The sequence below is a fragment of the Nyctereutes procyonoides genome, unplaced genomic scaffold (assembly GCF_905146905.1).
Source record: "Nyctereutes procyonoides isolate TBG_1078 unplaced genomic scaffold, NYPRO_anot_genome, whole genome shotgun sequence".
NCBI classification, from domain to species: Eukaryota; Metazoa; Chordata; class Mammalia; order Carnivora; family Canidae; genus Nyctereutes; species Nyctereutes procyonoides.
Genome location: NW_026575040.1, coordinates 14790890 through 14804038, shown reverse-complemented (window position 1 = coordinate 14804038; position 13149 = coordinate 14790890). Strand labels below are relative to the sequence as shown.

At 45.5% G+C, this 13149-nt stretch overlaps 1 protein-coding gene across 1 annotated transcript in view; it reads right to left on the bottom strand.

The window, feature by feature from the left end:
* The window catches only part of RORA (RAR related orphan receptor A), a 705804-nt gene that overhangs the window by 420327 nt on the left and 272328 nt on the right, over positions 1 to 13149 (bottom strand). The window lies entirely within an intron of this gene.

Below are 13149 nucleotides of genomic sequence, written 5' to 3'. Positions count from 1 at the left end.
CAACAGGGAAAACACCTGGCATTTTAAGAGAGAGCCTTTTCAACTTAGTCATGGACCACAGTGGCACCCTGGAGAAATAGCCGTTCACACGCAATAGCTAGAAATACTGCATGTTACTGTCAAATAAAGGAGAGTTTATTATAAGGGGCTATCTTCCGAGTATGTAATTTAAGGATTAAATCCCTTCTTAAGTACTAACCAACTCTTGAAAACAAGACCATACATACCCAATATGCCTACAGCACCTGCTCTGGGAACCTGATACATGGCAGGATCTCTGGAAATACTACTTGCCAAATGAATAAGCTAATCGTTAATAACCAGACATGAAGGTGGGCAATACAATGGGCAAAGAGAAAACTGTTCTTTGTTTTCTGAAGCTGTTTAGAATCAAAAAAGACTTTGAGACCATCCAGTCTGGTATGTGCACTTCACAAGGGAAGAATTTGAAGCTCAAAGAGATCAAGTGCCCCCCACCCCAATGTCTCACAGCAAGTTCCTGAATGACCCAGGGCCATGTCTGGGTCATCTGGTGGTCTCCACTGTGCAGTACTGACTTTCTGGGCAAGTCTAAAGCATCAGTGGTGATCATACACGGAGCTCTAGACACAGGTTTCTCTAGAAGGGACCAGACAACAGCACAGGCAGTGGGTGAGGTGCATAGCTCATCATCCCGACAGAGAAGTTCATCTATGCTTCCCAAGATTTGTTTTTCTTTTTCTTTTTCTTTTTTTTTCTTTTTCTTTTTCTCTTTCTTTTTTCTTTTCTTTTCTTTTCTTCTTTCTTTCTTTTTCTTCTTTCTCTCTCTCCTTCCTTCCTTCCTTCTTGAAACACATCTTGAAATCTTTGGTGAAGAGGGTCTCAAGCCAAGGAGCAGACACATTTGTGTGTCCCCCTCCCCCTCTGCTCTCCTTTGTTCTTCTCTTTGAGCTGGGTCCACTGGAGAAGCATTGTAAGGTGCCCCTGCTGCGTCTACAAGGCCCCTTTTCGGTTCAATTAATGAGCCATAAATAACCCAATGAAGGTGTCAACATAGAGGGTAATTTATCATACCTTGTCAGGAGGGCGAGCCTTGTGAGGCAAACGCTCATTCACCGTCTGGTGCAACATGTTAAGATTTATTCCTGGCCAGGTCCCTCCTCTTCCAAGTCCCCCTCCCCCAAACCAAAATTTATCTTCCACAGGAATCCTCACAGGTGTGCTGCTTTGACAAATAAGCTATGAAGTCTGGTATTCATCACTGGCTGGTCTTTGTTGGGATGAAGGCAGCAGGAAATAAATTTATTTTAGAGGAAGGTGCTTGTGATTCAAACATGCTCAAGGGGAGCAGCGAGGTTATTTCCATCCTCCTGTTTCTGCAAGAGGAGAAAGGGAGATAATGCTAGGACAGCCTCTTTCTTCATTATTTACTGCTCGGTGGAAGCACAGCCAGGACTTTACTGAGACTGTGCCCTTAGCTGCAATCTGGGAGCTCTAGTCGCACACTCTTGGAAATGGTGGGTTGGGAAATCTTACACTGGAATGGAAAGTTCTATAAGACATCTCAGATGCTCAGAATTGCTGTACCAAGAAGTTTTCCACTTTTGCTATTCAACTTCTGGCTTCCCTTGGAGTGCTGAGACTGAAATGTGAGTTTGCCTACTAGCCATCTGGGGATATATGATAAAAGATTCCCAGTTTTCCTAACCTCTTCCTTCCTGATTCAGGAGATCTAGAGAGGAACCTGGGAATGTGCATTTTGATAAACTCATTTCTCTACCTGCCATCAAGTAATTCAGATGGATAGGGTTCATGGCGTACACTTTGGATCAAGACATGCTGCTTGGGAGAAATGCTGCACCCCCATGTACTGTCCATGTAAACATTCTACAATAATAGAAATGCTCTGTGCTGACCAATACCATAGCTAATTATCACTTATGGCTACTGAGCACTTGAAATGTGGCTGGTGTGAGAGAGGAACTGAATTTCTTAATTTCATTTAATTGAACTGTAAGCGTCATCACATGTAGCCAGTGGCTGCCATATTGGACAACACAGCTTCAAGAAATCACTGAATATTTGAATTCTGGACAGCGTTTACAGCCTAAAAAGTTCAATCTGTGCACGAGACCTGATATACTAGTCTCCTCCCGCTCCCCATTATTTTGCAGTGAATAAATACTGTAAACCCCTGGAGGTGTGCCCCATTTAGTCATGTTGGAACAGGAAGAGGGAGAAGCATATTCTCTCACCTCTGTTCCCAAGGTCTACACAAATGAAGAGACAGAGAGTCAATTCCTTAAGTACCTTCTATGTGGGGCTGTGAGGGGTCTCTGAGATCAAGATATGGCCTGGTCCTTCAGGATGAGGCCCCTTCTTTTCCAAGACTAGGAGAGAAAATAAATACGTAAGTGACCCAACATCAGAGGGGACAGTGTGATAAGTGCTCTAAGAAAGCCCCAGGACTATAACAGAAAACACCTAAAGAAGCCAGGGGCCAGGACTCTCTCCTCCCCTAGTTAATGCTGTGAAGACTCCGGACCTGAGATGTTCCTTCCCTACTTTGGAGTCAGCTTTGTAGTTAATTATCTCCAATTCACTGAGAGAATAAGACTTCTAAATTCCTTCCTTAAGTGCCCAACGTAGACTCCCCACTATCTCTGCCACGTGAAGATGGGACCCACCTCTCTGGTCACGCTTAGCAGGTGCGACCATCATACCCCTGCTTTCCTGCTATCCTAGAGACTGAGATCCATGAGGATAGGGATTCATTCGTCTCTGAGCCCCAAGGCTTAGCCCAGTGGCAGACACTGGTAAGGCGCCACAGTAAGAACTAAAATCAAATGGCCTCACATTTGCCTCCGTGAGGGCCTTTAGATTTTCCTTAAGGCTGCAAGCAGATGGCCAGGTGGCCCCCAAGAAGCAGAAAGTATTCTGTTCTTTGGTGATAAAAGGACACTGGTGCTCTCCCTCGACAGTATTGTGAGAGGGACCCATAGATTGTAAAGGGTAGGGGGGAAAAGCCATATGTAAGGGTGACTGATCAAGATCTGAGGTGAAATTCCCCATCTGTGAGGAAATCCAGCTTGAGAATGTGAAAGGTGTGCCTGACCACGGCAGCAGAAATGTTCACGTGGGCCAGAGAAGCCCTGGAGGTGTGAGGCCTTGGGAGGCGGGCTGCCCCCAGACCCGAGGCATAGAAACCCCTGTCTAGAAAGGAAGGGGCAGCCCACCAGCCTTCACTGGACACCCCTTAGACATCCTGTCCCTATCCAATCTCTTTTCCTAACTCACTCCCCTGGCTTCCTGGGGAAGCAGAACCCCAGTTCAGAACTGTAGGTACAGCTAGAGAGGAGACATCTGGCTACAGCTTCCAGAGGGATAGCTCTGCCAATCTCCCAGACTCCTGGAGCTTTGTAACTCTCCGACATTTGATTCTCCTTTCTTTTCATCAAGTGGCCTTTTTTGCCTCCAGGAAACAGGCATTGGTAATCAAAAGTTGTGTGGCTGATGCCAAGATTTAATGCTCCAGAAGTATCTTGCACAGAACCAAATACACACACACACACACACAGAGAGAGAGAGAGAGTGAGTGAGAGAGAGAGAGAGAAAGAGAGAGAGAGAGAGAGAAATCTACAAGAGAATTCCTTACAAGTCACAGGGCACTGTGAGTTCCTCATAACCAAATATGTAAGGGCAGGAAAAGAAGGGACGTGGTCTGGCAAAAATCTCAACCTTCTTTCCAAGCTTTTCCGCCTTATAATGATAAGAGCGTAGACCTCAAACAGTGGGCTGAGATCTCCAGCTAAATATTCATTAGATCACCATGAGCTCAATATTAGGGAGGCATGTTAACCACTGTATTAGTATGGCACTCCCTCTTCCTATATGCTAGAAATTCATGCTTACATGCTGGAAGTTAGGGACTGGAATTTACCAATGGGACCTGTTCTAACCCTGAATTCTAAAAGCGATCTCTAGAAGAATATTGAATCAAGAGATACCTTCATAAAAACAAAGATCCAGTGGCCCTGGGTAGAGCGGCAACTTCTATTTGGAAGAATACAGCAATACCAATATCTTTGAATCACTCTTTAAAACAAACTATAGTATCCCTCTGAGTGGGGAGATTTCACGGTAATTGAAATTTCTTAGATTACTAACTGTGGAGAGACCTGAGAAGGCAAAGCTGCTTGAGTGGCAGTAAATAAAGGTATAAGAAATGGAGGTGCCGTACACAAACATGAACTAAATTCCATTTTCACCAGAACCCTCAGGCAACTAGCATGCAAAATTCTTGCAAAATTTAGAACATTCTGGATCTTCCTAAAGAGAAACCATTAGGAACCAACAATTCTTTCAGAAATCACAACTGTGCATGAGTAGTTATTCATTCACAGCCGGGGAAACGGAGACCTCCTTGAGATCAAATAACTAACAGGGAGTAAAAAGAAGTTTCATCTGTTTATCTGTTACCACCAAGTGCCAAGTTTCTCTATGCAGAGCAAGGAAATAATTTCCATGCAACAGTTTGAGATGCACAACTTGCGTTTGCCTGAAGCCATGGCACAGTGAATGCGCGGCTCCCTTCAGATCTTGCATGCTACCAGCCATTTGGCAGGGTGGGTAGCTGGTTGGGAAGCCTCCCAGGAAACCACAGCTCCTGCAAATGACTCAATAGGTGGTTCCGACTCCTCTGAGTCAGAACCAAGCCCGTGACTCAGCCCCTTGCCAAGGCTCCATGGCATTGTTGAGATGCTCTGGGCTTGGCTGGCATGAGATCTTGAGGACCTCTGGTGTTCATCTATAAAGGGAAGAATGTTTTCCCTGACAGGTGACCAAAAAGGATGGACCAGAAAAGCAGCTGACATCACTCAGTGGCTCTTCTTTCTTCCTCCCAATCCCTGGAGAGTTTTGATGGCTTTCTACATAGGTAACCTTTAATTTAAAAGCTCACTCCTCCTTCTTCCAGGAGCATCCAGCTGGCTTCCCACAGCCATGAACTTGTGAATGTAGAATACTCAGGTCCAATCTAGATTCAGCTGCTTCCTATAACTAGATCAGTGAGAAAGTCACCTCAAATCCTTCCCATCCCAATTTCACTCTCAGCCCTATTGCCTTCTAGTGCCATGATGCTCACCCCAACCTCCTAACCTAAATCCTCCACAGGCTCCCTCACCTATGCATTCAGGTCCACGTCCTAGCCTGGGGTTTGGTATTCAAGGTCCCATCTTCCTCTAGTACACTACTTGCAGCATATGTCTTGGGCAACCTGGAGCCCTTGCTCCTCCCTTGTGTATGTGTGTTTCCCACACCCCATGCTCTCGCAGCTCCCTTTACTTGAGATCCCTGCTCTCTATCTCTTGAAATTGTGCCCAGATCAAATGCTACCTCCTCTCACATGCAGCTTCCCCAGCTCACTCTAAGGAATGGATAAAGAAGATGTGGTCTATGTATACAATGGAATATTACTCAGCCATTAGAAACGACAAATACCCACCGTTTGCTTCGATGTGGATGGAACTGGAGGGTATGATGCTGAGTGAAATAAGTCAATCGGAAAAGGACAAACATTATATGGTCTCATTCATTTGGGGAATATAAATAATAGTGAAAGGGAATAAAGGGGAAAGGAGAAAAAAATGAGTGGGAAATATCAGAAAGGGAGACACAACATGAGAGACTCCTAACTCTGCGAAACGAACAAGGGTGGTAGAAAGGGAGGTGGGCGGGGGGTGGGGGTGACTGGGTGATGAGCACTGAGGGGGGCACTTGATGGGATGAGCACTGGGTGTTATTCTGTATGTTGGCAAATTGAACACCAATAAAAAGATAAATAAATAAAAAGATTTCCCTGATTTCTACTATCACACACCATTCATACCTTCCTATTGACAAATCACATTATTCTGAATTGCTGGCACTTGTGTGGAGAACTTCTATCTCCTCCTGGATGGCATACTCCCTAAGACAGCGTGGGGGTGAGGAGGGAGGATGTCTTATTCTTGGTTTATTTCCCATCATGCCAGGACGTGTGAACTTGTACTAATGAAAAAAAGATGAATGAATTTTTATGATCACAATGGATGTTCTAGAATTATCTACAGCTGTGGTATTTCATCCCACAGGTGGCTGCATGTCAGTAATAAAAACTCACCCAGCCACAAGCTTCTCATACAGGAGCAGTCAGAAACATTCGGTGTGGTCCTTTCTGTTGGCCATGCAATGTCTTTGGGTGTGTGCGCATGGACTCCCAGGGACCAGATGCAGCATGTGCTTCGCAAGGGCCTAGAGCACCTGGGCTCCCCCAGTTCTCAATGTGATGAGAGGCACACTGGAGTCTTGCAGCTGACAGTCTTTCTGGTAACAGAACACCTACTTAGCATAGCACCACTTTAGCTCTGCGCCATATGTATCTACAGGGGTGGGTCACAGTGCTTGCTTGGCAGTGAGCCAGGCAGAGAGTTGAGGTTTGGGGTTTGCTGTGCTCAACAGGTGGCCTTGATTTGTGTTAACAAGGCTCCTGCTTCTGTATGGCCAGCTAACAAGGAGACTGCCACCTGGCATGCCTTGTGCGTGGAGACCCTCCCCAAAGCTTGTGCACTTGCCCGTGCTGACTCTGTGGTGTCTTAATGTGTGGCGGGGGGTGGAGGAGGGAGTTTCTAAATAGGGCTCTCCTTCCCACTTTCCCTCCAGAGACTAGATCAATGTTCTTAAACTTCGGCAAGGACAGAATTACCTGGGGAGCTTGTTAGAGCAACAGATTGCTGGACCAAAACTCGGGAGTCTGATTCAGTCGCTCTGGGACAGGGCCCTAGAATCCGCATTTCTAACAAGGTCCTCGGTTACCAGTTTAGGGACCACACTTTGAGAAGCACTGGTCTAGGTGATCCCAAGAAAGGTAAATGAAAGCCAGAAGAGGCTGGACTAGAGACATGTGCCTCTCTCCCTGCCTCTAGGCTTTGCTCCATTAAGATCTGCCCTCTATTTTGCCACCAAAACCATCTCTTAGAAGGACACATCTGTCTATATACCCTTGGCTTCACTGCCTCTTCCTTGCCTATAAAATAACACTCAAACCTCCACAGCCAAGCTCATATTGACTAATCCTCAACTGTGTGCCAGGTACTGTTTTAAACCCTTTACACATATTAACTCATTTAATCCACATAATTCTATGCAGTAGGTACTATTATTATCCCTATTTCAGAAATAATGAATCCCACAGTGAGCCCTCAGGAAATATTTTCTGAATGAATGGCTAAAGGGATGCTCATAAGCATTTACACCATGTACTACAGAAGGCTGTTTCCATGCCAAGGGAAGCCATCAAAAAGTGAAGAATTGGCTTGCCAACCAGTTATTTGTTCCTGTACTACACCAAATAACCCGTTTGCCTGCAATTGGCTGGATATTCTGGCTTTGTGTAGACATCTCCTAGCTGGGAGGAAAGCCAGAGTTAATCCTTCACAAAGGGTTGTTTAATAATAACCAGAAACTGGAGACGAGCAGAAAGGAACACGATGATCCCACACAACCCGAGGAAAATGGACTGCTCAAGCTCATGGTCTCACACTGCCAACAAGGGCCCCTGGAGCAGCCTGAGGTTTCTTAATTTTTATTATAAAAATAGAACATGAATATGTCTCTCCTGATTATCACCACCAATGCACCGGCAAAAACATCTCGAATCTCGAATGCATATTACTCTAATGCAACACTAATGCTTACATTGGAACAGAAAACCAGGTCATCTTTGAAAGTCTATAAATGGACAGCCCTCTCTGTCTATTACTTATTTATGTTTCCTGCCTTTTGCTCAACCAGCCTTGAGGCCCAAACAGAGAAAACACACCATACATAAAGCTACCAGTACAGATAAATAAAACATCAGACTCAAACTGGTAGCTTCATCCTTCACTGCTTTGGAGAGAGTGGACTTCACCAGCCAGATTTTGCACAAATGATCAGCAAAATGCGACCCTTTGAGACCGGGGGCAAGCAGTGTAGTCTTCCCAGAAGATCCTCAGCTTTGCCCTTTTTGGAAATACTCTTGTTTGCTGTGAAAGAAAGGTAGTGATGGCAAAGGGAGTTTGAACCCAACTCTCTTTGAGTTGGGTAAACCTATCTGGGTGCATTCGTCACAGCTCAAGTTTCTGGGTCACCTCCAAGGGCTTCCCCACATGGCCTGCCCTGTAGTTCGCCAGCCTGAGGGTTCACCACGGTAAAACTAGCGATGTGGAAGTCTACATATGAGCAAGTCATCATCGGAACAACCATGCAAAGTTCCAGCAGAAAGAAAGCAACACCAGATTCAAGCCTAGCCGATGTCCCCATGTATCTATGGCCCTGCAGGAAGCCCTTTGGGGAAAGGACAGACCCATCTCTGGGAGCAACATCACTTGCCTGGCTCCTTACAGTTTTTCCTTTGGCTGCTCACAACAGCCCTCTCTTAGCTGGAACACACGAAGTTACTCTCATCCAGTTCTTGGCTTAGCCTGGTGCTAGGCAACCCATGGAGTGGCTCTGTTGGAGGGATCTGGTGTTATTAGCAGCACAGGGGTATGTTTCCAGAAACAGCCTGGATGGAGAAGCAGAGGGCATTCCTTATGCACCTGTCAAGCCTTCAGCCTCTGTAGCTACAGAAGTGAGAATGTCTGCCTCAGCATTCTCCTGTCACCATCACTACCATCTAGCACCTCGAATGCAGATCGCAGCAGTTCTGTTACCGCTGAGAGCAACCGTGCGGAGTGACCAATATGGATGGCTCTGCCTTAGCAACAGGCACTGCCCTTGACCACGCAGAGCTCAAAAAACAAGTCCTTGTTCTCAACATGCCCCTTTTCTTTTTTCACATGCCGAGAATCGAATATCTCTTAGCGAGCTGGAACAATGGGTAGTTGATAATGATGAAATGTATAAGACAGGCGCCTTGATGGGGCAGGGAAAGATGGTAGGAATCTCCAGATGCCAAGGGCTCTGTCTCTGGAATCATTCAAGTTAAAACCCCTTCAATAAAGATTAAAACGCAGTGTTGAGGTAAGTATAAGGACTAGACAGTAGTAGCATTAGATCTTATACTTTGTAACGGGAGGGGTGTATGTCTTATGTTATAATAATAACAATTGCAAGCGTTTACTTATCATGTGCCAGACAGTGTATGGAGTGCTTTTATGTTAGATTACAGATAAGGAAGCTGAGGCACCAGCTGTCAAATGGCCCAGCTTAAATTAAAGCCCTGAACTGCCCCCTTCTGCTGCATAGCCTTGCATTGAGCTCAGAGGAACACTATGCCCAGCACAGGCACTCTCTGACTGCTTCCAGATAGTCAGCACTGAGCCTGAACATGGTAGTTGCTCAAGAGTATTTCCTCTCTGAGTGATTATTATTGTTCATTTCATAAGGGCTTTATCTTGGTGAGCAAGGACTCACCCTCATCCAGCTCGAAAGCCAAGTTCTTCCAAGCTTGGGGAAATTCTGCTTCATTAAACCAAAGAATTACCAGGCAACACAGGAACAGCTTATCACAGATTTCCTGAAACTGGGTGTGACCATTTGGTTCCAAGCCTTGATAATCCTGCCTCTACACATTGGGGACAGAAAATGTATGATTGGTCCTTACGGCCTATTTTCATGGGTGATTTCTTTAATTCCCCACATTCCAACGTGGGTCTTCATAACACAGTTAAACCCAGTACCTCCACAGGCAGCAAAATGAAGCCAAGGGAGTGCCAAACGAGAGAGTTCTGAACTCCAACTTGAATCCGAGTTCAAGTCTCAGTTCAACCAATGTTACTATTTGCATGACCTTGAGCAAATCACTGAACCACTATGACCATCTGTGATCTTATCGGTAAAGTGGGGATGGTATCTGTAATAGTGTGACATCAACCCACAAACCTCAGAGGTTCATAATTAGAACCAATCAAGATACTCTATGTGAAAACATATATGAGTAAAAATAACAATTACAGTGATGATAACAAACATCTCTTAATTGCCTCTTAGGTGCCCCAGAATCCCATTAAGTGGATATGAATTATTTTTCTCTCTAGTGAGGAAGAAAGTGAGGCTGAGAATTGGCACAAGGAGAATTTGAACCCAGATTTTTCTAACTCATGCATTTTCAGCAGAGTTGATATCACCCCCAAAGGGGTGAAAACTGATTCTTGGGAGCCAAAAAAAAATCTCTTTCTATATAAAAAGTGCAGATGTACACAAACACATAAGTAAATACATGATACATCTGTGATACTAAAATTTCATGGGGATGACAACTAGAAAAAATAATACCTCAAAAGTCTCCTTAGAAGGTAGCAGTGATGAGAAATTTGAGAAATACTGGTCTTACTTCACTCTATCATTCCTATTTCCCATAATTAATAAATGTTATTATTCATACCATGCCACCAGGCTCTTACAGGGAAAGGCTGCATGCCATGTTCAAACACAGTCCCCAAGAAGGTGGTGGCCACTTTAGCTGCCATTGTGGATAGTCTAGCTTAGAGGTCATGTGCAAAGAATTAAAATACCTCCACACTTATATTACACGGGATAAATCTTCTACCAACCAAAATGAGAGCTAAATGCACCACGAATGCAACCCACCCCTTGCCCTAGACGATACATATTTAGATCAATTTACGCAAACAAGATGAGAGAAAAACTCATTTACACATTTTTAGGTAAAATATTGGGAAAAAATAAAAATAATAATGGAGGGTATTTAGAACATTATTAGAACTCGGCCTAAAACTTCCAGTGGGGAGATGTGGATGGCTCCTTCTCCCTTGGCTCCTGGAAAAACTGGAGACTTATGTATCAATCCCAGCCCCTATCTGTGGATTAAAAGGAAAGGAACTGGCCCATCCCACACTTCTTACACAAAGAGCATGCTTTCAGAAACATGTAGAAGTCTAGTCGCCTGGGAATGTCTTGGCCAATCTGATTCGCTCAGGCCGCTGCCCCTAGGTCCATTTCAACTTGCTAGGCCTGGCTTCCCTCTTGTCGCTCTGTCAGACCTGCTGGTGGGCATTCCAGATCCCGACACCCAGTCTGACCTCCCACCTTGCCCCTGACACCCTCTCAGGGATGGCTGGGCATCCCACCCATGGATCCACTCAGTTCAACCATTTGACGGTATGTGACAGTTAGCCTACGATCCCAATGGACCAACCGGACATTCTATTAACAGGGTGGCCCCAGCTCTCTCTAGTCTGAGAGGCCCCACGATCCAGGGCCGGCGTCGCCCAAATGCCCCAGTGGGTGGGGGAGCTGGGGGCGAGGGACTTCGCAGTCATCAGAGATCTCCGTTTGTACAAATTGCCTTTGAGGCGGCCCTCGGCCGGGAGCACGGCAGGGGCACACGTGCTCGCTTGTACACCGGGGCCGGGCTGGTCCCCAGGTAGCTGCAATCATCAATCCGGCTGCCACGGCGGCCCTAAGTGTTCATTTACCACTATGCGACCTGGAGCAATAATATATTACGCCTTTCGCCAGCGGGAGCCGGGCCAGCTGCAGCACGGGGCGGCGTGTCGGCCATCCGTCACCACTCTCCTTCACCACCTTTTGTTCCCCGCTCATTACGGTGAATTATAACAGGGGACAGCACATTTTTCAGGAGAGTCTCTCCTGCTAGGTCTAAGCGCTAACTCACCCCGGGTTGTTCCAAGTCGGCTGCACTGGCGTGGGGCAGTGTCCACCACCGGGCTTCCCTCTCCCGCCTCCCCGAGCACCGAGCACGGGTGGGAAACAGACCATGTGCGCTTCTCCACATGGCAGGATAAAAAGCCACTCCACTCTATTTACTATAAATATTGGATACTGCATTTTGTTGCTCTCTGCCGTGTCCCTGCAGGCCTGTCACTGATGGTAAATTACATTCTCGCACACTAAAGAGGCCATCATGTCAGCTTCCGGCCCTGGGTTGCTGCTTGCAGATGAGGGGATCACTTCCAGAGTCACAGATGGGAGGATGAGGACACCTCCACCCTGTCAGCACTTTTGGAAAAGGCTTCACTGCACTGGTGATGACAATCTAAGACCAAAAACATTAGAGACCGGGTCAAGATATTGAGAGGCTCAGATAAATCAAGGAGATGCCGATTAGCTAAGATGATTCCCAATGGCCCCCAACTGGAAATCAGCCAATGGCCATCAGTTGGTGAACGGATGAACAAATTGTGTGGCCTATATCCTGTACACCGTGGAAAAGGACTCCATACGACTCTGGCAAGAAGAAGTATTAATACACACAACGACATGGATGAGTCTCTAAAACATTAAGAGAAAAAAAGCTGAACACAAAAGACCATGGATTACATGATTTCATTTGTATGAAATTCTAGAAAAAAAAAAAAAGCAAAACTCTAGTGATGGAAAGCAGGTCTGTGGTCGCCAGAGGCCAGCGGGAGAGAATTGAGAGCAAATGGGCCCGAGGGAGCTTTTTAGGATGAGGAAACTGTTCTATATATTGATTGGTGGTGGTTATAGGATTGTACACAATTACCAAAATTCATCAAATTGTACACTTAAAGCTGTTTATTTTATTGTACATAAACACTATCTGAATAAATAATTAAAAAACAAAAAATCAGAAGGGCACAGATTGTTGACTGAAGGGAACTGCCCTGACTTTTCTTCCTCTGTGACAGCTCTATAAGACAGAAATGACAGGACATAGGAAAACGAGCTATACTCACCATGTAAAAAAGGAACAAGCCAACCGTGTGACCCTGATCTTGCAGAGACCAAATGCTTCCTAATCTCTGCAGTCTGGTGATCAACTATATGCACCACCACTGTGATAGAAAAGACCTGCCAGTTTCAGCTCAACTTCTGGTTAATTCCAGTGAGGTAGGTCTAAAAGGCCCTAAAATGTTGGAGTGTAGAACTCACCAGGGGTGGGATCTCAGGGAAGTGGCTTCACCTCACTGGACTTCAAGAATTTTTGTCCTTAAAAGTGAATGGAGTTGGACTGCTAAAGCTTTTAAGTGGTACAATTGTGCTATACTTTGATCTCTGCAAATTCTTTAATGAGTTAGCACCTTCTGATTCCATTTAGCTCTTGGGATCCTCCACGCCACCCCCAAGCTACATGTAACTGGTTTGAATATCAGTTTTATAAAATGGGGTAAGCGGCTCAAAGACACTTGGAGAGAAGATCAC